This window comes from Muntiacus reevesi, unplaced genomic scaffold (genome assembly GCF_963930625.1).
Source record: "Muntiacus reevesi unplaced genomic scaffold, mMunRee1.1 SCAFFOLD_55, whole genome shotgun sequence".
Taxonomy (NCBI): domain Eukaryota; kingdom Metazoa; phylum Chordata; class Mammalia; order Artiodactyla; family Cervidae; genus Muntiacus; species Muntiacus reevesi.
Genome location: NW_027077944.1, coordinates 134,113 through 158,015, shown reverse-complemented (window position 1 = coordinate 158,015; position 23,903 = coordinate 134,113). Strand labels below are relative to the sequence as shown.

Here is a 23,903-nt window from a genome sequence, read left to right as displayed (position 1 = left end):
CATTCCCTTAACTTTTAATATTTCTAACAGTTTTCATTTGGGGGACTTCCCTGGTGATTCAGTGATTAAGAATCTGCCTTCTAATGCAGGGGATGCGAGTTTGACCTCTGGTCTGGGAACTAAGATCCCACATACTGCAAGGCAACTAAGTCCGAGGGCCACGACTCCTGGGCCTGCACGGCGTAACAGAAGATCCCGCATGCCGCAGGGAAGAAGATCTCACATGCCACGACTAAGACACAACATAGGTAAATAAGTAAACTGTTTTTTAAAGTTTTCATCTTTGACATTAAATCTAATATATTCAGAGTTAAATTCTGATATAAGAAATGAGATAAGAATTCAATTAAAAAAATAAATATTGAGCTTATTGGCTAGGTGAGGCTTTAAAGGATATAATAATTGAAATATGACCCCAAAGTATTAATAGTGGGTCTTAATCCTAAAGCAAAAAAAAAAGATTTTTGTCAAGAAGACAGAACTTCTTTCTACATATGTGTAGGAACACATGATATTCCCAGAGAACTCCCTAAGTAGTAGACAAAGAACCCAAATGTACTATTGGAATATAATTTTTTTGCCCTAATTTACCATCTGTAGAGTATTATCCAGTACAATGTGGACCAGTAATATTAAAATGAAGTATATTTTTGTTTAAATGTGGTAAATTTAAATATTTAAATTAAGTATGAGACATTTTAAGCTTTAAATTTTAATGAACTAATAGAACATATAAATAGTATCATTAAAAGTAATCTATAGGCACTAAAGGAATATTTTATATCAACAGTAAGAAAATTTCCTTAAAATCAACTTAGTTGAAACTGTATTTTAAAAAATCATTGATTTAAAACATAAAATATTGCTTGAAAAAATGTGGAGAATACAGAACACTCCAAAGAAAAATACTCATTAGGATACATTCCAATCAAACTCTAATAGAAAACTGATGGCAGCACAACAAGATAATGTTCTACATTTTAAAAAATTGTCTTCCATAATTTTGCTAAAGATGATAATAGTAAATATGACTAGGGTATTTATTTACTTTTATTTTAATGGGCATTAGAATTGTTTATTTAAATGCTAGGTTTCTATAACCCTGGAATACAACTGAAGATGAAAATATTAACTCTTTATGATTTTTTAAAAAAACACAAAAATATCTTAGAATGCCACAGAGAAAGAGCAAATCTATTCAATGCAAGCAGTAATAACTAGGTCAAATCACATATGACCAAAATGCAGCTTAGTATTTATTTTTCAAAGAAACTCTACTCACATTAATCATTTTAGGCTAAAACAGAGACACATACTTTAGAGCTATAAAATATACTTGGAAATTTGAAAGCTTCATAGTTAAATATAATAAAGAAAAATGACATAGCATTTTAGTACTGAATTCTTCTGGAGATATCCATTTAGGAAGGAAACAGGTCATGTGAGAATCATCTCACTCAGTATTTCTTTTAAAATATTTAAATAGTTAACTAGAAAAGAAATTAATAAAATAATCTATTTACCTGACTGCTACCCGCAGTTGCCATGTTGATTTCTGCCACTCCTTGACCTTCATTCTGCCGTTCGGCTTCATGTGAGCCAGCTTCATGCTTGCTCTGAGATGACCTCTGTTAATATGGAGTTAACATCAATACATACAAAAACGGTGCATGCTTTCTCAGCCCACAGCTTTCCTTCTTTCTTGCTCTAAAGCTCTGAAGGCCTCAATGACACAGGTTCACAAAAGCACGGAGCTGCACTCCATAGCCTCCAGCGGGCTGTCAGCTGCCTGTCTCGGTCACAGCAAAGTGAAGTGTGTCCCTCGAACACTAGGGCTGCACAAGACAAAGGGTTTTCTGAGACCCACAGAAACACCATCCTCCACCAGCTGTGCTCACATCACTATCGGGGACATAACCCAACTAGAGCAAATAACTGTCTTTTCTGCAAGGTCACATGGTTCTGGTATTTAATAGAGCTGCAAATATAGCAGTTACTATAGCTTATAAATACCTTCTATGTAAGTATATTTATACTTACACACACATATATTTTTATATATATCTGCTAATAAAACTAATATGAAACCAACAGATAAGCTCTTAGATTCTAATATGAATAAAACCAAAACCTTTTCTAATGTAACCACCATCTGTTAGGTAAAGTGAAAGGGCAAGATTATATCCAGTAAAAGCAGTAATTTCAAGACAGATTATATCTAGTACAAAGCAGTCACTTTGAAAACTATCACCACAGAATCAAAGAAAGAAAATAATCAAGTATCTTTTATAGAAACAATTACCAGTGTGCCTCCTCTAGGAACATTATAGGCAAAATTAAAAATTACACATTAAAAATTGTGACATAATAATGGAAAACTATGTTACAAAATGGCTTCCACTGGAATTTATTTAAACATAAAGCTTTCCTAGACCATTTAAAATGTGACTTTAAAATAATTTACATATACTATTTCCATCAATAAACAAGTGTAAGTTATACATAGGCAAAAGAGAAGTAGTCCCAATAATTCAGAAACAAGAAAAAACAGTACCTTGGGAAAGTGATACCATAAAATTCAACAAAATCATCTAAAGCAGAGAATACAAAGTCAGTGAAGAGAAAAAATGAATCAACGAGCACTAAATCTACAAAGATTTGACACTGACATCACTGAAGATGTCAATATAAAAGTAATTATTGAGTATGTGCTATGTCAGTTACTTGCAATAGGGCTGGAGAACACAGTACTGACAAACCCAGGCATCGTTCAACGCACTCTTCCAGATTTAGTCTAGTCAGGGATGCTATCAAATAATGAAAGAAACAACAGTAAAGTTAAACACTTTGACAAGCACTCTGAAAAAAGAGCACAAGTTGCTTATAAGGATACATAACAGAGGGACATCAGACATTGTGGGAGTCGGGGGAAGTGCTCTCTTAGGAAGTATTGTTTGGACTGAGATCTAAAATATAAACAGGAGTTCTAGGAAACGGGATATGGCAGAGGATGAAGGAAACAGAGACCACATGCAAAAATTTAGGGAAATAGAGACCATATGCAAAGGAGCTGTGATGGGAGAAACGTGGTTTGCTCTAGGATATCAAAGAATTACAGTGTGAAGAGTAGAACAGAGAGATGGTTAAAAAAAGGAACTTAATGATTTTGTTGAATTTTAGTGTGATTCTCAGATGGCACTCATGCCCCCACATAACCAATACTCTAAAGGAAAAAGGTGCATGTATTCTGATCGTTTAAACTCAAATTTTGAATGGTCTAAGAAGATGGGAAACACAAGAGATCAACTTGCAGACTAAATATTAAAGTAAGTGGGAGATGACAGTCCTTTACACCCAGGGAAGCACTGATGCTTGGAGACAGAGGTCAACCTGAAGGACTGCACGACAGACTGGATACAGTGAGTGGAAGAAGAGATCTGGGGTCACAAACTACTCTTCTGTTTCTTAGCTCACACAGCTGAATAATGGTGGTACCATTCATGGAGACAGATAATACTAAAGGAGAAGGAGGATTTGGAGGATGTGGGGGTCACAAGGAGGACTTAGGAGGAGACCATCATTAGTTGTGCTTTGGTTACGTTGGATTTAAAATGCCTTTAAGACAATTCACCCACTTTAAGTGTACAACTCAATGACATTGAATAAACTTACCAAGAATCACTATATTTCAGTTTTAGACCATTTTCATCATTCTAAAAAGATCCTTCATGCTCATTTATAGGTAATCCCCATTCCCACTCACAGCTCCAAGTAACTATGACTCTGCTCTGTAAACTCGTCTTTTCTGTACGTTTATTGTAAATGGAATATACGGACTTACATGTCTAGCTACTTTTACTCAGTATAATGTTTTTGAGGTGCACCTCAGTTATAGTGTGTGTCAACAATTTGTTCCTTTTAATTGCCGAGTAGTATTACATTGTAACGGTATACATTTTATTTATTGATTTACCAGTTGATACACTTTTGCATTTTTCTACTTTTGGGCTACTGTGAATAATACTTCCATGAATATTCAAATTAAAGTCTCTGTGTGGACATATGTGCTCATTTCTCTTAGATAGCTAGAAGTGGAATTGCTGGGTCATATGGTAACTATACCTTTAATACTTTAGATAACTGCCAAACTTTTCCAAGTGGCTGAACCATTTTACATTCCCATCAGCAACATATGACAGCTTCTATTTATCCACATCCGTGCCAATGCTTATTGTTTTCCTCATGATTACAGCCATCCTAGTGAGTATAGAGTGATATAGCATTGTGGTTTTAACTTGACTTCCTTAACATCCAATGATGTCGAGCCTATTTTCATGTGCTTATTAGCCATTCCTATGAATTTTTCTGGTGAAATGTGTATTCAAATCTTTAGCCCATTTGTAAGTTGGGTTGTCTCTTTATTAATGAGTTATAAGAGTACTCTGCATGGGATTTTAAAAACTATTTCTCATTGGCTATTTTCTAGAGACTATTAAATCATGCCACAATTTTCCTTATAGCTCCCATCTTTTGGGGCCCCTCCCCCCCAAATAGTATACATTTGTCAGTAAATAACCTATAGAATACAAAAGAAAGTGGTAGGACTGGTTGCCTCATGTACCCTCTTGGAACTTCTGAGATTTGAATCAAGTGCAATAGTTATATCATCTGAGTTATATCCTGCATCTAGATCTTAAACCAGAATTGTTAGCAGGTAGGGCAAAGATAGTGTTATAAGATGCTTCATGGTGGAGAAATTATTTGGCAGACATCTTTTCTTCTCAGTACTGTATGTGAACTAATTTATGAGTATCTGATCCCCAGTTTTCTCCATTTTCTAGCTTCTCCTTCTGATAGTAATAAAGAAACAGCAAACAGTAAAATTAAAAACCTTTCTTTCTTAAATAAGACATGATACCTTCTTTTAGTTTATATTCACTGAATAAATGTAACGACTTAAGGCTATGAAAAATATGGCCATTTTTATAACAAAAAGAAACAAGAATAGACTAGGTTATGGTGGTAGACAGTTGGTCCCAAATCCAATGATATAAATGAAATCTTGAACAGATAAAAAAACACAAACAAGCCCCCAACCTGCAATAAACTTATAATTGTACTGATAATGAGAACTATTATTAACAAATGACAATTTTTCTTAGGAATTTCTAGAGGCCAGAATGTTGGTAACGTTTGGAAATGTACTGAGAGTGAGTATATTATACCAGGCAAATGATGACCAAAAGAAGCCCCGTGCAGCAATACTAACAGCAAAGAAGGCTATTTAACACACATGAAAGAGTCAATCAAGTAGAAAAAATAAGTGTAAATATTGATTTAGAAATTAAAAAAAAAACAACCCTGTTGATGCAGCCAAACAGTAAAAATCATAATACAAGAAAGATGGTGAATAAAAGCTAACTATAACTAAAGAAGCTAGAAAAACAACAGCAAACACTCAAAGCAGAAAAAATATATATAAAAAGAAAATATAAATGCAGTGCTGCTCAATAAAAAACAAAAGTTGCCTCTCTAAAAACAGTTTTAAAAATAGAGTATAGTAATTTTGATCAAGGGGAAAAAAAAACAAAACACCACAGATAAACTACCCTGGAAACCCAAAGGGGCCATAATAACCAGAATGCCACATACAGCAATGCCAATGACATTGAAAAAGGAGTAAAGAGATAGTTTTGTTTTATTTTGGAAAGAAAAAAACAGTACTGAAGAGTTAATATTGCAAAAAGGACACAGTCTGTATATTACAAATATTTGGTTCATACTGACTTAAAACATCCAGATTAAACTACTTTTAGCAATATGACTATTACACTGAACTTGACTACTTAGCAAGTACATGTTTCTACATATTTCAAATTCAAATGTACTGAAGCCAAAGCTTCTAAGAGATTTAAAAAGCAAGGCATGCATGACCAGAGTCTTAAAAGACACTGTTTTCAAAATTATACTTTTTGACATTAGAATTAGTTGTCTTCTCTGTGTGTAAATGGGCTTGCACTAAGTTTCTGCCTCCAAACAGAACTGTTCATTATCCGGTCAGATTCTCAGGGCTGGCAGTAAGTGCTGTTGCTGTGGTTTACTTGCCAAGTCATGTCCGACTCTTTTGCAACCCCATGGACGGTAGTCCACCAGGTGTCTCTTTCTACTGGATTTACTAGGGAAGACTACTGGGGTGGGTTGCCATTTCATTCTCCAGGGAATCTTCCAGACCCAGTGATAGAACCTGCGTCTCCTGGGCTGGCAGGCGGATTCTTTACCATCGAGCTACTTGGGAAGCATGCTGGTGATGAAAGGACACGTCAGATTTGTTTCGCATACAAAAGTTTTCTCTCACTCTAAAAGCTGTGCAGCTACTATAAAAACATTACAAAACTGGCCAAACTAAGAAAACAAGGAGGTATTAGCAGTGGTTACCTGCCTTTTCATATTATATCTGATAGACTGTTTGTGCATATTAAAAAATGGGATCAAAGTGTACATACTATTTTGTATCTCATAAACATTTTAAAATATCAACAAGCACTTCATCATGTTTTTAGTAATTATAGTTAGAAAAAAGCACTAGGTTGATATTTCATTCTTTGCATTCTCTTCTTTTTTCCTGTATGATCTGGAATGTGAGTCTCAATCTGGCTGCATATTAGAAACTTTGCATTGGTATATCCCCAAATACTGAGCCAATTTTTCCTAGCAACAATTCTGTATTGTTCAATGAGGACTTTTATTCAACACTTTTTGCTCTTATTGCAGAGAGACAGGTCATCCTGTAGTTGACTTAAGAAGAAATACTTTATTTTCTCTGAGCCTCCCATATGCTATTTTTCCTTATTCAGCAATAGTTCATTTAAGTTCCATGTAGGTTTTCTTTTTATTTACCCATAAACAAAGTGACAAGTGCCCAAATTCAGTGGCTATAAACAGATAGCTGAAGGGATGGTTTTTTATACCCCATCCTTCTGTGTAGTGATCAAAACCAAACTTCAGCTGAAGAGCTGACAAATATGGTTTTAACCCCCTTTTTAATCCTCATTTCCAGAAGTACCTAGTGTAACCAACTCTGGAAACTTTCAGGACTCCACAGTGTAAAATGAGCTGCTTTGTGACCTCCTACTGCTCACTCTGGGGTCAGCTCTCTATCATAATCTAGAAGAATTATTTGTTTATCTGCTTTGCAGTTCTCCAAATTTTATTGTCACCTTCCCTGGTATTTGTGCTTTTTCATTTTACCCTTTTACTGTCATTTTAATGAAGTTTGTAAAGTAAGCACAGATAAATGTATATGATCAACTTTTACTATGGATTACACAAGGAGATAGCTTATTTACAAACTGTTAGTAGCCAAATTATATGTAAACAGATAACTGAAGTAAGGTATCTATTTATGGCTCTATAAGCTTTAATTGCATAAAAGTTATGAAGAAATCATACTAGTATAGATTTTTGAAATCTACACTTAATTTAATGAAAAAGCTTATCAAGTGTCTCAATTCTCTAGAGCATCTATTTCAATGACGCCATGCTAATTATACATATTTTCTTTTCTTAGAACAACCACCTATCATTATAACTACAAACAAAAGAGACAATTCACTAACCTTCGGTTGCTTGGGACTGTAAAAGCTGTCGTATACGAAGTATGTCCTTTTCTATTTGTTGAATTCTGGTTATTCTTCGCTAAAATAAAATAAGTAACCAAGTTAGATCTATTTTTATTAAAAAAAAAACATTAGTTTTTAATATTAATTTAACATTAACCATTCTATGGTTACCATTTAAAAGTAGGATTATATCAAATCATTCTTTTTTCTATGCCAAGTCATTCTTATGTGAGAATTAGATACATATACATATACATATTCATATACTGAGGACATCAGTGCATCAGTTCAACTTTTTAACATATCTAACTTTATAAAACAGATCCCTAAATTTAGGAAAACTGTACAAATGCAAGTTATGTATCTACTTGGACCATAAAGAAAGGTGAGGGCTGAAGAACTGATGCTTCTGAACTGTGGTGTTGGAGAAGACTCTTGAGAGTCCAGTGGACCGCAAGGAGATCCAACCAGCCCATCCTAAAGTCCTGAATATTCACTGGAAGGACTAATGCTGAAACTGAAGCTCCAATACTGTGGCCACCTGATGCGAAGAGCCAACTCACTGGAAAAGATCTTGATGCTGAGAAACATTGAAGGCAGAAGGAGAAGGGGACAACAGAGGATAAGATGGTTAGATGGTATCATGGATTTCAATGGACATGAGTTTGAGCAAACTCAGGGAGACAGTGAAGGACAGGAAAGCCTGGCAATGCTGCAGTTCACAGAGTAGCAAAGACCTGGACATGACTGAGCAACTGAACAACACATGATACATAACAGTGTGAAACTGGTATATAAAAGCTGTTCTCAAAAACTTTCAAAAAGAAAATTACATCTGAATTTAAACTTTTATATTAATTCAGATGTCAGTACAGTATAATGAGTTTATGTAAAGTATGGCATCCTGTAAAGAGAAAGAGCATCTGATTTTTTTTAAGAAGCACCAGTACGTAAACAATAAGAACAATCTTCCCTAAAGTTATTCCTATTACAGGTCAGCAGTACCTTTCAGAGTTAGCTTTCCCAAATACTTCAGCTAAACATTACTCCAAACACTAAACATCACAATGATGGTAGGAGTTATTGCTTCCCCCATATACTGAGATCTTCAAGTGAACACAAAGCAGTAACTACAGATCAAACAATGTGGAAGTGAAAAATGTGGGAAATGTTTTAAAAATAAGTACTGCCAATATTTTATCATCAACTGCCAGAATTCCATAGTTGACACTGTAACATTGGTATAAGAAACTGTATTGTAAGAGTAATTGTTTCAATGAGGAAAAAGTGTCAGAAAATAGACGGAGTGATTTGCAAACTTTTTATGATTATGCACCCATCAATGAAAGATTTTTGAGCATGTATACTTCAATAGATAATTAAAGTATTATAACGAATAGCTTTAAGTATATACAGCTAAAAAGCTTACATACAAAACTTACCCTTGAATCATACATAGTTTTGTTTAAATACAATGTCCTTATGATTTTATTGCCATAGTAGGAATCATTATTGTTGCTGTTTTTTGGAAAAGTTCAAAACAGATGTGCTCACCAAAAAAGAAAACTTCCTCTCTCAGTCCCTCAGTTGTATCACTACAACTATGCTAATTCTCTATCACAATTCTGAAAATAGTGAACTTAAGGTAAATAATCACACTCCTCTCTCACGCTAGTAAAGTAGTGCTCAAAATTCTCCAAGCCAGGCTTCAGTAATACGTAAACTGTGAACTTCCAGATGTTCCAGCTGGTTTTAGAAAAGGCAGAGGAACCAGAGATCAACCTGCCAACATCCGCTGGAACATCGAGAAAGCAAGAGAGTTCCAGAAAAACATCTATTTCTGCTTTATTGACTATGCCAAAGCCTCTGACCGTGTGGATCACAAAAAACTGTGGAAAATTCTGAAACAGATGGTCACACCAGGCCACCTGACCCACCTCTTGAGAAACCTATATGTAGGTCAGGAAACAACAGTTAGAACTGAACATGGAACAACAGACTGGCTCCAAATAGGAAAAGGAGTACATCAAGGCTGTATATTGTCACTGTGCTTATTTAACTTATATGAAGAGTACATCATAAGAAATGCTGGGCTTGAAGAATCACAAGCGGGAATCCAGATTGCTGGGAGAAATATCAATAACCTCAGACACGGAGATGACACCACCCTTACGGCAGAAAGTGAAGAACTAAAGAGCCTCTTGATGAAAGTGGAAGAGGAGAGTGAAAAAGTTGGCTTAAAGCTCAACATTCAGAAAACTAAGATCATGGCATCTGGTCCCATTACTTCATGGCAAATAGATGGGGAAACAGTGAAAACAGTGGCTGACTTTATTTTCCTGGGCTCCAAAATCACTGCAGATGGTGATTGCAGCCATGAAATTAAAAGACGCTCACTCCTTGGAAGGAAAGTTATGACCAACCTAGATAGCATATTAAAAAGCAGAGACATTACTTTGTCAACAAAGGTCCGTCTAGTCAAGCTTATGGTTTTTCCAGTGGTCGTGTATGGATGTGAGAGTTGAACTGTGAAGAAAGCTGAGCACCGAAGAATTGATGCTTTTGAACTGTGGTACTGGAGCAGACTCGAGAGTCCCTTGGACTGCAAGGAGATCCAACCAGTCCATCCTAAAGGAGATCAGTCCTGAATATTCATTGAAGGACTGATGCTGAAGCTGAAACTCCAATACTTTTGCCACCTCATGCGAAGAGTTGACTCACTGGAAAAGACCCTGATGTTGGGAGGAATTGGGGGCAGGAGGAGAAGGGGATGACAGAGGATGAGATGGCTGGATGGCATCACCGACTCGCTGGACATGAATGTGGGTAAACTCCGGGAGCTGGTGATGGACAGGAAGGCCTGGTGATCTGTGATTCATGGGGTCGCAAAGAGTTGGACATGACTGAGCGACTGAACTGAACTGAAGGTAAATAATACTTTCTATTTAAGACATTTTACCATGTCCAATTTTCACCATGAAAACATGCTGAAGAAGAAATACTTTTAGTAGCTCTCTAAAGATTCTGCAGAGATGAGTGATTACTTCTACATCAGACACCAAATACATCCTGGCATTACAGAAACAACAAAACTATCTACACTTATTAGTTTCATAATATTTCATTGTTTTCCTCTCTATATATAACCAGCTCCCCCTCACCAATAAAGTCCCAAGTCAAAATTTTTAATATTTAGAGGGTGAAAACAGGAAAATATACCTAACATTCCTCTTCACAGAACTGTATTTCTGTATTGCTATTAGGTCACTAGACCCTGTAATCAAGTCTGCACCTTGATGACTGCTTCCACAATAACATTTGTGCTTTCGTTACTCAACATAAAATGGAAGAAGTCAGTAGCACTTCTTTCCATTCTCTGTATGACAATCTTGAATATTTATGAAATTAAATAAAATGCAACATGCTTAATTGTTCAGGCATATAGACATGGTATGACTTTTGAAAAACTGATATAAAAATTATTTAGTAATATAGTTTGATATATATATTGAAATACCATGTAGAATCAAACCCCATACTCGCCAGAGACACTCAGAGGGCTCAAACAAACTTTATGTGCACCAGGACCCAGAGACTCCACAGAGACGGAGACAGAACTGTGTTTGGGTGTCTCCTGTGAACATGTGGGTCAGCAGTGGACTGCTGCAGAGGCAGGGGCTCTGAGTACAGTAGACCTGAGTATGGCATAAGCTGTCTCAGAGGAGGTCACCATTAACCCAACATAGAGCTGCCAGAACTCACACAGGACTGGGGAAACAGACTCTGGGAGGGCACAAATAGAACCTCGTGTGCACTAGGACCCAGGAGAAAGGAGCAGTGACCCCACAAGAGACTGACCCAGACTTGCCCATGAGTGTCCAGGAGTCTCTGGCAGAGGCAGGGGTCGGCGGTGGCCTGCTGCAGGGTCAGGGGCACTGGATGTAGCAGTGCAGGCATGTGACCTTTTGAGCGAGGTCGCCATTATCTTCACTACCTCCACCATACTTTGGCCTCAGATAAATAACAGGGAGGGAACATAGCCCTGCCCTTCAACAGAGGATTGGATTAAAGGTTCACAGAGCATGGCCCCGCCAAACAGAACAAGACCCAGTTTCCCCCTCAGTCAGTCTCTCCCATCAGGAAGCTTCATAAGCCTCTTATCCTGATCCATCAGAGGGCAAACAGACTCAAAACCACAATCACAGAAAACTAACCAAACTGATCACATGGACCACAGCCTTGTCTAACTCAATCTAACTATGAGCATGCCTTGTAGGGTCAACAAAGATGGATGGGTCATGGTGGAGAGTTCTGACAAAACATGGCCCATTGGAGAAGGGAAAGGCAAACCACTTCACTATTCTTGCCTTGAGAACCCCAACAACAACATGAAAATGCAAAAAGACAGGGCACTGAAAGATGCACTCCCTGGGTTGGTAGGTGCCCACTATGCTCCTGGAAATAACTCCACAAAGACTGACGAGATGGAGCCAAGCAAAAACAACATTCAGTTGTGGATGTGATGGTGACGGAAGCAAAGTCCAATGCTGATAGAGCAATACTGCATAGGAATGCTAGGTCCATGAATCAAGGCAAACTGGAAGTGGTCAAACAGGAGATGGCAAGAGTGAACGTCAATATTTTAGGAATCAGCAAACTAAAATGGATTGGAATGGGTGAATTTCATTCAGATGACCATTATTACTACTGTGGGAAAGAATCCCTTAGAAGAAATGTCATAAGTCAACAAAAGCACTTGAAATGCTTGGGTGCAGTCTCAAAAATGACAGAATGATCTCTGTTCATTTCCAAGGCAAACCATTCAGTATCATGGTAATCCAAGCTTGTGCCCCGACCGGTAATGCTGAGGAAGCTGAAGTTGAACGGTTCTGTGAAGACCTACAAGACCTTCTAGAACTAACACCCCAAAAAAGATGTCCTTTTCATTACATGGGACTAGAATGCAAAGTAGGAAGTCAAGAAACACCTGGAGTAACAGGCAAACTTGGCCTTGGAGTACAGAATGAAGCAGGGCAAAGGCTAATAGAGTTTTGCCAAGAGAACACACTGGTCATAGCAAACACCCTCTTCCAGTAACACAAGAGAAGACTCTACACATGGTTTTCACCAGACGGTCCACACTGAAATCAGACTAATTATATTCTTTGCATCCAAAGATGGAGAAGCTCTATAGAGTCAGCAAAAACAAGACCGGAAGCTGACTGTGGCTTAGATCATGAACTCCTTATTGCCAAATTCAGACTTAAACTGAAGAAAGTAGGGAAAAACTACCAGACCAATCAGATATGACCTAAATCAAATCCCTTATGACGATGCAGTGGAAGTGAGAAATAGATTCAAGAGATTAGATCTGATAGACAAGACTGCCTGAGGAACTATGGACGGAGGTTCGTGACATTATACAGGAGACAGGGAGCAAGACCATCCCCAAGAAAAAGAAATGCAAAAAGGCAAAATGGTTGTCTAAGAAGGCCTTACAAATAGCTGTGAAGAGAGGTGAAAGGCAAAGGAGAAAAGGAAAGATACACTCATTTGAATGCAGAGTTCCAATGAATAGCAAGGAGAGATAAGAAAGCCTTCCTTAGTGACCAATGCAAAGAAATAGAGGAAAACAACAGAAAGGGAAAGATGAGATTTCGTCAAGAAAATTAGAGATACCAAGGGAATATTTCATGCAAAGATGGGCACAATAAAGGACAGAAATGGTATGGACCAACAGAGGCAGAATGTATTAAGAAGAGGTGGCAAGAATACACAGAAGAACTGTACAAAAAGATCTTCACAAACCAGATGATCAAAATGATATGATCACTCACCTAGAGCAGACATCCTGGAATGCGAAGTCAAGTGGGCCCTAGGAAGCATCATTACGAACAAAGCTAGTGGAGGTGATGGAATTCCAGTTAAGCTATTTCAAATCCTCAAAGACGATGCTATGCAAGTGTTGCACTCAATATGGTAGCAAATTTGGAAAACTCAGCAATGACTGCAGGACTGGAAAGGGTCAGTTTTCATTCCAATCCCAAAGAAAGGCAATGCTGAAGAATGCTCAAACTACCACACAATTGCACTCATCTCACATGCTAGCAAGGTAATGCTCAAAATTCTCCAAACCAGACTTCAACAGTATGTGAACCATGAACTTCCAGATGTTCAAACTGGATTTAGAAAAGGCAGAGGAACCAGAGATCAAATTGCCAACGCCTGCTGACTCATCGAAAAAGCAAGAGAGTTCCAGAAAAAACATTTATTTCTGCTTTATTGACTATGCCAAAGCCTTTGACTGTGTGGATCACAACAAACTGTGGAAAATTCTGAAAGAGACGGGAATACCAGACCACCTGATCTGCCTCTTGAGAAATCTGTATACAGGTCAGGAAGCAACAGTTAGAACTGGACATGGAAAAACAGACTGGTTCCAAATAGGAAAAGGAGTACGTCAAGGCTGTATATTGTCACCCTGCTTATTTAACTAATGTGCAGTGTACATCATGAGAAATGCTGGGCTGGATGAAGCACAAGCTGGAATCAAGACTGCTGGGAGAAATATCAATAACCTCAGATATGCAGATGACACCACCCTTATGGCACAAAGTGAAGAAGAACTAAAAAGCCTGTTAATAAAAGTGAAAGAGGAGAGCGAGACAGTTGGCTCTAAACTCAACATCAAAATTAAGATCATGGCATCTGGTCCCATCACTTCATGGCAAATAGATGGGGGAAACAATGGAAACAGTGACAGACTTTATTTTTTGGGACTCCAAAATCACTGCAGATGGTGACTGCAGCCGTGAAAGGAAAGACGCTTGCTCCTTGGAAGAAAATTTATGACCCACCTAGACAGCACATTAAAAAGCAGAAACATCACTTTTCCAACAAGGGCCCGTCTAGTCAAAGCTATGGCTTTTCCAGTAGCCATGCATGGATATGAGAGTAGGACTTAAAGAAAGCTGAGTGCCGAAGCATAGATGCTTTTGAACTGTGGTGTTGGAGAAGACTCTTGAGAGTCCCTTGGACTGCAAGGAGATCCAACCAGTCCATCCTAAAGGAAATCAGTCCTGAATATTCATTGGAAGGACTGACGCTGAAGATTCAACTCCAAGACTTTGGCCACCTGATGCGAAGAACTGACTCATTTAAAGACCCTGATGCTGGAAAGACTGAAGGCGGGAGGAGAAGGGGACGGCAGAGGATGAGATGGTTGGATGGCAACACTGACTTAATGGACATGAGCTTGAGTAAACTCCGGGAGCTGGTGATGGACAGGGAGGCCTGGTGTGCTGCAGTCCATGGGGTTGCAGAGTCCGACATAACTGAGCCACTGAACAGAAGTGAACTGAATAGTTCAGTATGAATTCAGGACAGCTCTCAAGAAATTAGGAATAGAAGGTAAATTCCTTAACGTGATAAATGGTATCAAAAACCTTAAGTAAACAGCATACTTAATCGTGAAATTTCAGAATTCTCTTTAAAGCCAAGGTGAGATGAAGAAGACCAATTATCATTGCTTTATTCAAAGATGTATTACATTTCTTATATAATACAAAGAGGGAAAAAAGGACTGGAAAAGACAAAACTGTCATTACTTGGAGACAATTTAACATCTAAATGAAAAAATCCAAGAAAATCTTAAACTACTGAGACAATCTAACAAAAGAGTTCAGGAAGACTCCTGGATACATCAAATTTAGTAATGTAAACTAGAGAAAATTCCATTCACAATAGCAACAAAAACTAAGATATCTAGGAATAAATGAAAAAAAAAAAGATGTGTAAGAGGATCATGAAGAATATGGACTACAGAGAATGAGATGTTTGGATAGCATCACAGACTCACTGGACATGAATTTGAGCAAACTGTGGGAGAAAGTGAAGGACAGGGAAGTCTGGTATGCTGTAGACCATGAGGCTGTAAAGAGTTGGACATGACTTAACAATTGAACAACAAGGGTTTTATGAAGAATGTTATAAAGCTTTTCTGAAGGGCATAAAATAAGACCCAAATGAATGAGATACAAAACGAGTAACAGTACCTAATATTTACTTGGAATTTGCTAAACTCCAAGGGTTTTATGCATATTAACTCATTTAATCCTTACATTTTTTACAGGGAATCATTTTCTACATTTTACCAATGAGAAAACTGAGGCAGAGTTTAAACAAGATCACTGTGCTGATAAGTGACACGGAATTAGAATCCAGAGACCAATCTTTCAACCAAGATCCAATCTTCATACTGTAAAGATATAAATTCTCCTGAAATTAATTTATAAATTCAATGTATAACTAATCAAAAGTCAATAAGGTTTTTCCTTGAAGAAAATAAGCTGATACTAAATTTCAAATAAAAGAGTAATGAAACAGAATATAAACACATTTTTACAGACGTAAATAAGTAGGACTCATACTACAAGACTTAAGATTAATAAAATTATAGCAAATAAAACAAGTGTGGTATCCAGAGAAGCTAAAACAGACTAATGGAACAGAGTTCACAAATATTCAGCAAATACAACTTCTCAAATGCCAAAAACAGCATTACTAATCCATGGGGAAACAGAGATGCATCCAATAAATGTTAATGGAAAATTCTGTTAACAACATAAATATATATCTATCTGTGTGTATCTGTATGTCTGTATATATCACTAATTATATAATTATTGAATAGAAATTATACTGCATATAACATATACTATATACACACATTTAAAAATCATATGCATGAGTGTTTATATATATATATACATAAAATTAGATTCCTACCTCTAAAACTAAAAGATGATGCTATGAAAGTGCTGCACTCAATATGTCAGCAAATCTGGAAAACTCAGCAGTGGCCATCGGACTGGAAAAGGTCAGTTTTCATTCCAATCCCAAAGAAAGGCAATGCCAAAGAATGCTCAAACTACCTCACAATTGCACTCATCTCAAACGTTGGTAAAGTAATGCTCAAAATTCTCCAAGCCAGGCTTCAACAATACATAAACTGTGAACTTCCAGATGTTCAAGCTGGTTTTAGAAAAGGCAGAGGAACCAGAGATCAAATCGCCAACATCTGCTGGAACATCGAGAAAGCAAGAGAGTTCCAGAAAAACATCTATTTCTGCTTTATTGACTATGCCAAAGCCTCTGACTGTGTAGATCACCACAAACTGAGGAAAATTCTGAAAGAGATGGGAATACCAGACCACCTGACCTGCCTCTTGAGAAACCTGTATACAGGTCAGGAAACAACAGTTAGAACTGAACATGGAACAACAGACTGGTTCCAAATAGGAAAAGGAGTACGTCAAGGCTGTATATTGTCACCCTACTTATTTAACTAAAGTGCAGTGCTCGCTTTGGCAGCACATATGCTAAAATTAACTAATGTGCAGAGTACATCATGAGAAACGCTGGGCTGGATGAAGCACAAGCTGGAATCAAGACTGCCAGGAGAAATATCAATAACCTCAGATATGCAGATGACAGCACCCTTATGGCAGAAAGTGAAGAACTAAAGAGCCTCTTGATGAAAGTGAAAGAGGGCAGTGAAAAAGTTGGCTTAAAGCTTAACATTCAGAAAACTTAAGATCATGGCAACTGGTCCCATCACTTCATGGAAAATAGTTGGGGAAACAATGGCTGAGTTTATTTTTTGGGGCTCCAAAATCACTGCAGATGGTGATTGCAGCCATGAAATTAAAAGACACTTACTCCTTAGAAGGAAAGTTATGACCAACCTAGACAGCATATTAAAAAGCAGAGACATTACTTTGCCAACAAACATCCGTCTAGTCAAGGCTATGGTTTTTCCAATGGTCATGTATGGATTGTTGGATTATAAAGAAAGTTGAGTGCCGAAGAATTGATGCTTTTGAACTGTGGTGTTCAAAAGAGAAGACTCTTTTTTTTTTTTTTTTTATTCCCCATCCCGATCCCCTCTCCCACCTCCCTGGAGAAGACTCTTGAGAGTCCCTTGGACTGCAAGGAGATCCAACCAGTCCATCCTAAAGGAGAGCAGTCCTGTGTATTCATTGGAAGGACTGATAGTGAAGCTGAAACTCCAATACTTTGGCCACCTGATGTGAAGAAATGAGTCATTTGAAATGACCCTGATGCTGGGAAAGATTGAGGGCGGGAGGAGAAGGGGATGACAGAGGATGAGATGGCTGGATGGCATCACCGACTCAATGGACATGGGTTTGGGTGGACTCCGGGAGTTGGTGATGGACAGGGAGGCCTGGCGTGCTGCGGTTCATGGGGTCGCAAAGAGTCGGACATCACTGAGCAACTGAACTGACTTACTGACCTCTAAAACATATATAATAGCAAATCTGAGATGAATTAACGATCTAATTGAAAAATAAAACATTAGACTTACTAGAAAAAAATAGGGTATATTTAAAGATAGGAAAAGATGTAAAAATAGGTTGAAGAAAGCACAAATACGACAATATAACTAATTTAGCATTACAATAAAAAATAATTTTTTGTTATCATTAAGCAAAAGTAGGTAACAGATTTGGCAGGGAACAGTTATGAAATACATCATGTATAACAGATGGGTATTAAGAGTATATTAAAATATCTCTCAAATATAAATGAATAAGACATCTAACAATATGAAAAAAACAGCAAAAAGAAAATCTTAAAAGTCTAATACATATATGAAAAGATATTCAACTTCAGTAGTACTCATGAAAGTATAAACTAAATGACAAGATAATGTTTCATATGCTCATTGATTGTTAATTATAAAGTTTGACTCACACTTTCTGAAGGAAAAAAAGAAAACAAGAGTCAAAGGAAACAGAATTCTCATATACTCCTGGGAGAAACGCAAACTGATAAAATCATTTTGAGGGCAATCTGGCCAACACTATTCAGAACACTCCTACCTTAGGACCAGCAATTATGCTTTCAGGTATGTGTACCGGAGCAGAGGTCAGCAAGTTAAGGCTTGCCAGTCATCTGTTTATGAATCATGTTTTACTGAAACACAGTCATGCTCATTTGCTCATATACTGTTGTCTATGGTTGCTTTCTTGCTACAAAGGCAGAGTTGAGTAGTTGCAACAGACCACATGGCTGACAAAGTCTAAGCTACTTACCATACAGCCCTCTAAGAAAAAGACTCTTGACCTAGAAAAACTTTTGTGCACGTTTATAGGATATGGATAAGTATGTTTATCAGAGTTGTTTCAACAGTGAGAAATTATAAATCACCTAAATATATGTCAAGCAGAAAACAGGTAAAGCTACACAGAACTATGTCATCCATGTATTTATAAAACATTACAGCAGCACAGAAGGATAAGTAACTTTTGTTCTACCAATCCCCAACTCCCAGAAAAAGCTCTTATGAATAAGCTGATGTACATTTATCCAACCTTTTCTTACACGCATAGAGGAGAGTAGGGAGCACCATACTATGAGCCCAAATTTGTGTTGAACAAATAAAGAAACAAATAAATAAATAACCAAACTGTTAATGGAGACAGGCAGAGACTAATTCAAATAGGCATGGGCAAGAGTGGATTTTGTTTCAATTTCCCCAAAACTGTTCCACAGTCATTTGTATGTGTTTTATTGGTCATCTGCATTTTCTTTTCAATAAACTGAATGATTACATCCTCTGCCCATATAAAAAGTTGTCTTTTTCTTCTTAGTTTGTAGAATTCTTACAGTACAGGGATATTAAACCTTTCCCCCTTGATGTGTCACAAATAGTTTCCCGTATTTTTTTTTCCTGCAGGATGAATGCTTTAAAATTTTACAAAATAAATCCTGTCCCCTCCTATTGCTTTTGAGTTTCCATTCTTAATTAAGATCTCTCTTGTCCTATATTTTCTTCTATTAATTTTATTTTTTACATTTAGATATTTAACTCACCTGTAACTCTTCATGTACAAGATGTGAGGTAGGGATCTAATTTAATTTCTCTACTACTAGATAGGGCTTCCTTGGTGGCTCAGTGGTAAAGAATCTGCCTGCCAATGAAGGAGATGTGGGTTCAATCCCTGGGTGAGGAAGATCCCCTGGAGAAGGAAATGGCGACCCATTCCAGTATTCTTGCCTGAGAAATCCCATGGACAGAGAAGGCTGACGGCCTACAGTTCACAGGGTCACGAAAGAATCGGACACGACTTAGTGACTAAAAAACAACCACCACCAGAAAGGTTCCCAGTTATCATCTATGTTCTCACTGAGTTATTTACCATTCCCCCCCCCCCCAAACTTGCAACTTCTATCATTAAAAGATTCCAGATTTTCTTACATCTTTTTCTAGTCTCTATTCTGTTCTATTTGCCTATGTCTATTCCTGTGCTATTAATATCATACTGTGATTACTGCAACACCTTTACAGCAAATTTTACCAAATGGTAAGGTAAATCCTCACTCACTATAATTTTCTTAAATACTTTTGGAAATTCTTACTTTACAAACTTAAAAATCATTTTTCCGGGCTCTAAAAAAATTAAGATTATGACTAGAATCATATTATATTTCTATATCAACTTTTTAAAGAAAGACATTATTAGGATATTAAAATCTTCTCACCCAGGGATCTTATTTATTTTTAGCAACAGAGACATCGGTGGTTTAATGGAAGGGGGATCTTACACACCTGAAACAAAGTCCTGGAGTGATACCCTACCATGTGTGACGGATGGCAGGCAGGACACGCAGCAGGCTTCCCTCTTGGGTGGAAGGGGAGAGTGCCAGTTACACAGTGATGTCAGGCTGGCTTATCAGTTGCCAGGGAAAGCCACAGAGGGGGAATGCCCTTCACTGCCCCAGTGATCAGCACAGACAATAGCTGGGGCCAGGGGCAAGTGTGTGGGAAGGTCAGGCTTGTATGCAGGGTGCAGGGGAAGCAGGCATTCACAGGATGTACAGACAGCAAGAGTGGTCTGACTACTCACTTCACTCCTCCATACCCTGCAGGACCTTACAATCTTAGTTGGCCCCTCTTCTGTGATATCCCTGGCATCACTGCAACCAGATAACACAAATACAATGCAGAGAGCCACACAGGCTTTTCTACTTCTAGGGCCCCATAGTGTGTCCTTTAGCAATTTTATATTTTTCTTCATGTGGTCTGTGTTTGGTATTTTAAAATTTCCTGTCATTATGAAGAGATCATTCTACCCAATTTCCATTTCCAAATGGTAGTCATTGCTAATAGAGAAACCCTAATGTATCTTAACTCCAGCCACCCTACTGAGTTCTCTCATTAGCTGAAAAACTTTTTGGCTCTTCACCATGGTTTTTCTAGGTAGACAACAATGTAGTTTACAAATGACAATTATTTGCTCTCTTCCCTTCTAGTTGGAAAATAGTGCAGTAGTTAAACAATTTGTTTTCTTTCTACCTGAATTAGTGGAACCTCCAAACAAAGTTAAGTAATAGTGATGAGAGCAAGCGGCAAACCATGTTAATGACTGCAAAGGTAATAATCTAATTATTTCTCTATTTTCTCAATCTAATATAATGTTGGCTTCTGTTTCTGGTACATGATTGTTTTTTAAAAAAACTTTCACTCTATTTTTATTTTACTTGGAATTTTTATCCATCTTTTCCTTGCAAAGGAGGTAACACATTTTTTTCTCATGGCCTCAGGCCTTCTTGGAATTCACTTTCATGTTCGTTAGCTGACCATTCTAGTCTTACGTGCTGAGTCACTCAAGCAGAGTTATGAGGGAGAGAATTACTATGGACAATTATTTTCATTATTCCCATTACCTAATTATTAGTGTTTGTAAGAGTTGCATACTACTAATGTAATAATTTAATAACTACCCAAATGGTGGACACTGCAATCGTCTCTCTCTCTGTCTTACAGTGTTGTGATGAATAGCATAAAATCCATACTTATATTCTTGCTGCTTTAACTCGACATTCCTGGAGGACATATTCTGAGAGTCTTACAGAATTACTATGTCAGAGGGTACAAACATTTTAACTTTGACAGGTAGTGCTACAGAGTCCTTCAGGACTGTACCAGTTTATTACAACAGGCAGACAACGATGCTTCATATTACAATCTCTCAAAATCTCACCAGTATTACATGACACTAAACTTTAAAGCTTTTGCCAGCCTGATAGGCAGAAAATTAACCAACCAAACAAGAAACCACCACCACAAACAAAAAACAACATTATTGTATGTTACTTTTCCCTGATAACTAGTGACGTTTAAGTATATTTTAACAATGATTTATTAACCACTTGTACTTTTGTGATGGGACTACTCATACCTTCTGATTATTTTCCTCTTTGGTTGTCTTGTTTTCAATTGATTTGTAGGTGCTTCCTGTATATTAGGGATAGTAACTCCTCATATGTACTGCAAATACTTCCATTTTTGCTTTGTGTACAATATCTCTTTAGCCCTAAGCTTAATATATTTCCAGAATAAATGAATGTTTGCTGTATTTATAAAATATGGACTAAAAATTCCTTAGAATATTAACTAGCAAAAGAACACTATATTCCAGAACAAAATTAAAATGAATACATCTGCACATATCTGGACAAAATGGCCAAGAAAGAACTCAAGTTAACCTGTTCTAGAGTAAGCTGTCTGGAATATACTTATTTATATTTATACATTAATACAGACATTTTCATATCAACATCTCATTTCTTAAGAACCTCTAAAAGCAAACACATTAACAGATATAGAAAAACATGTATACAGTATTCCATAAATTCACATTCTAAAAACGTAAATTCATATAAACCAGAGTAAAATTTCTCATAGTTTTTCTATCAACAAACAAAATCTGCCTGGTATTTTAAAATAATTTCATGAAAACACCAACTGTTACAAATACTAAATCTGTATTAATTGTATCATATAATTTAAAGTATCTTTGGAAATTCATTATATATTCTTGATTCCATACCACTTATATGGTGATAAATACCTTCTCCCAATATGTAACTTATCTTTTCACCTTTTTATTTTCTTCTTTTGGCCGTGCCATTTTGGCTTGCGGGATCTTAGTTCTCTGACCACAGACTGAACTCAGGGCCTGGCAGTAACAGCACTGAGTCCAAACAAATGGACAGACAGGGAATTCCCAAACATGCTTTTTCCCCTTTTCATTTTCTTTAAGGTACCTAATATAAGATAAATTCTTAATTTTAAAATAGTAGAATTTTACCAGTCTTTATAATTAGTCTAATGTCTTAAGAAATCCTTTCTTATGCCAATATTCTTTCTTTACATAGTTGAGGGTAGAAACATGAGAATGTTCTCCATTCAATTTGTTTCTCTTCCCAAGGTTCTTTTTATATGTTTCTCTCCTCGAATGAGACTTTCCTTTTTTCATTACACAAACACAGAAGTAAAAATCTCAAAGGATAACTGAAGTTAGCTAGCAACTAATAAGATGACCAGAATTGAATTCTTCTTCCCTCTTATAATTCCAAGGCATAGCAGAACAGTATCCGAGAATTGAAATATGAAGGCAGAATTATGTGAATACTGGTTATGCTTCCCAGCAGCCATAGTAAACTATTCTTATTTTGAACTAGTGCCAAAGTAAAGATAGACTTTAAAAAATCTTTAAGAATAAAACTTAACCAAAGTTAACAGAGCTGTAATTCATTAGATTCTTCATAGAAATCTAGCTACTACTGTTTCATAGTTTAATAATAAATATGTTACCTGTGCTCGTTTTTCCATATCCTGGCAACTACCTAGTTGTTCTTCCATTGCAACTCTGATTTGCCTTGCCTCGTATTCCAACTGCCTTCTGGTCATATCTGTTTGTAAGGAAAACTAAAACCACAAGTAAAATGGAAATGTTAATATCTTGTGTTTATCAGTAAAAATAAAAAAGCATATAAGTATCCATAAAGAAAATGAATAAACAAATACATAAGTTATCATAAGAAAGTTATTTTTAACTCTAAGAAGTCCTAAAACTTGATGATCACTGCTAGGCTCAGCCTGGCTTTCTGATGTGAAGTGAAGAGTTGAAACACTTTTACTGCCCCACAGTCACAAATAGTTTTAATTAAATTGTACTAGCTCTTTAAAATATATATATTTATCCAGTTAAGGTAAGCCTATTTTCAGTTACCTTACAATTCTTCTGCCCTGAAGAAGCACTACTTTGAACTGTTAAAAATTAGAATATTAATGTGGACAAAATAGAAAAATCAAGGATCAGGTCCATCATCCTTAAGTTTATACCTCACTTCAGGATTCTTATGTACATGGAGACTAAATAGAGAGAACTTTCCCACATGTAAAATAAAGAA

The 23,903-nt window shown here is 36.9% G+C and overlaps 1 long non-coding RNA gene across 1 annotated transcript; it reads right to left on the bottom strand.

Moving 5' to 3' along the window:
* Window positions 1-1,159: 1,159 nt before the first annotated feature.
* On the bottom strand, window positions 1,160-23,418 carry LOC136155266 (uncharacterized). The gene is made up of 3 exons (XR_010660752.1): window positions 23,305-23,418; window positions 7,617-7,695; window positions 1,160-1,835 (listed from the first exon to the last, which is right to left on the bottom strand). It is a non-coding gene; the product is annotated as an uncharacterized lncRNA (long non-coding RNA).
* Window positions 23,419-23,903: the final 485 nt, after the last annotated feature.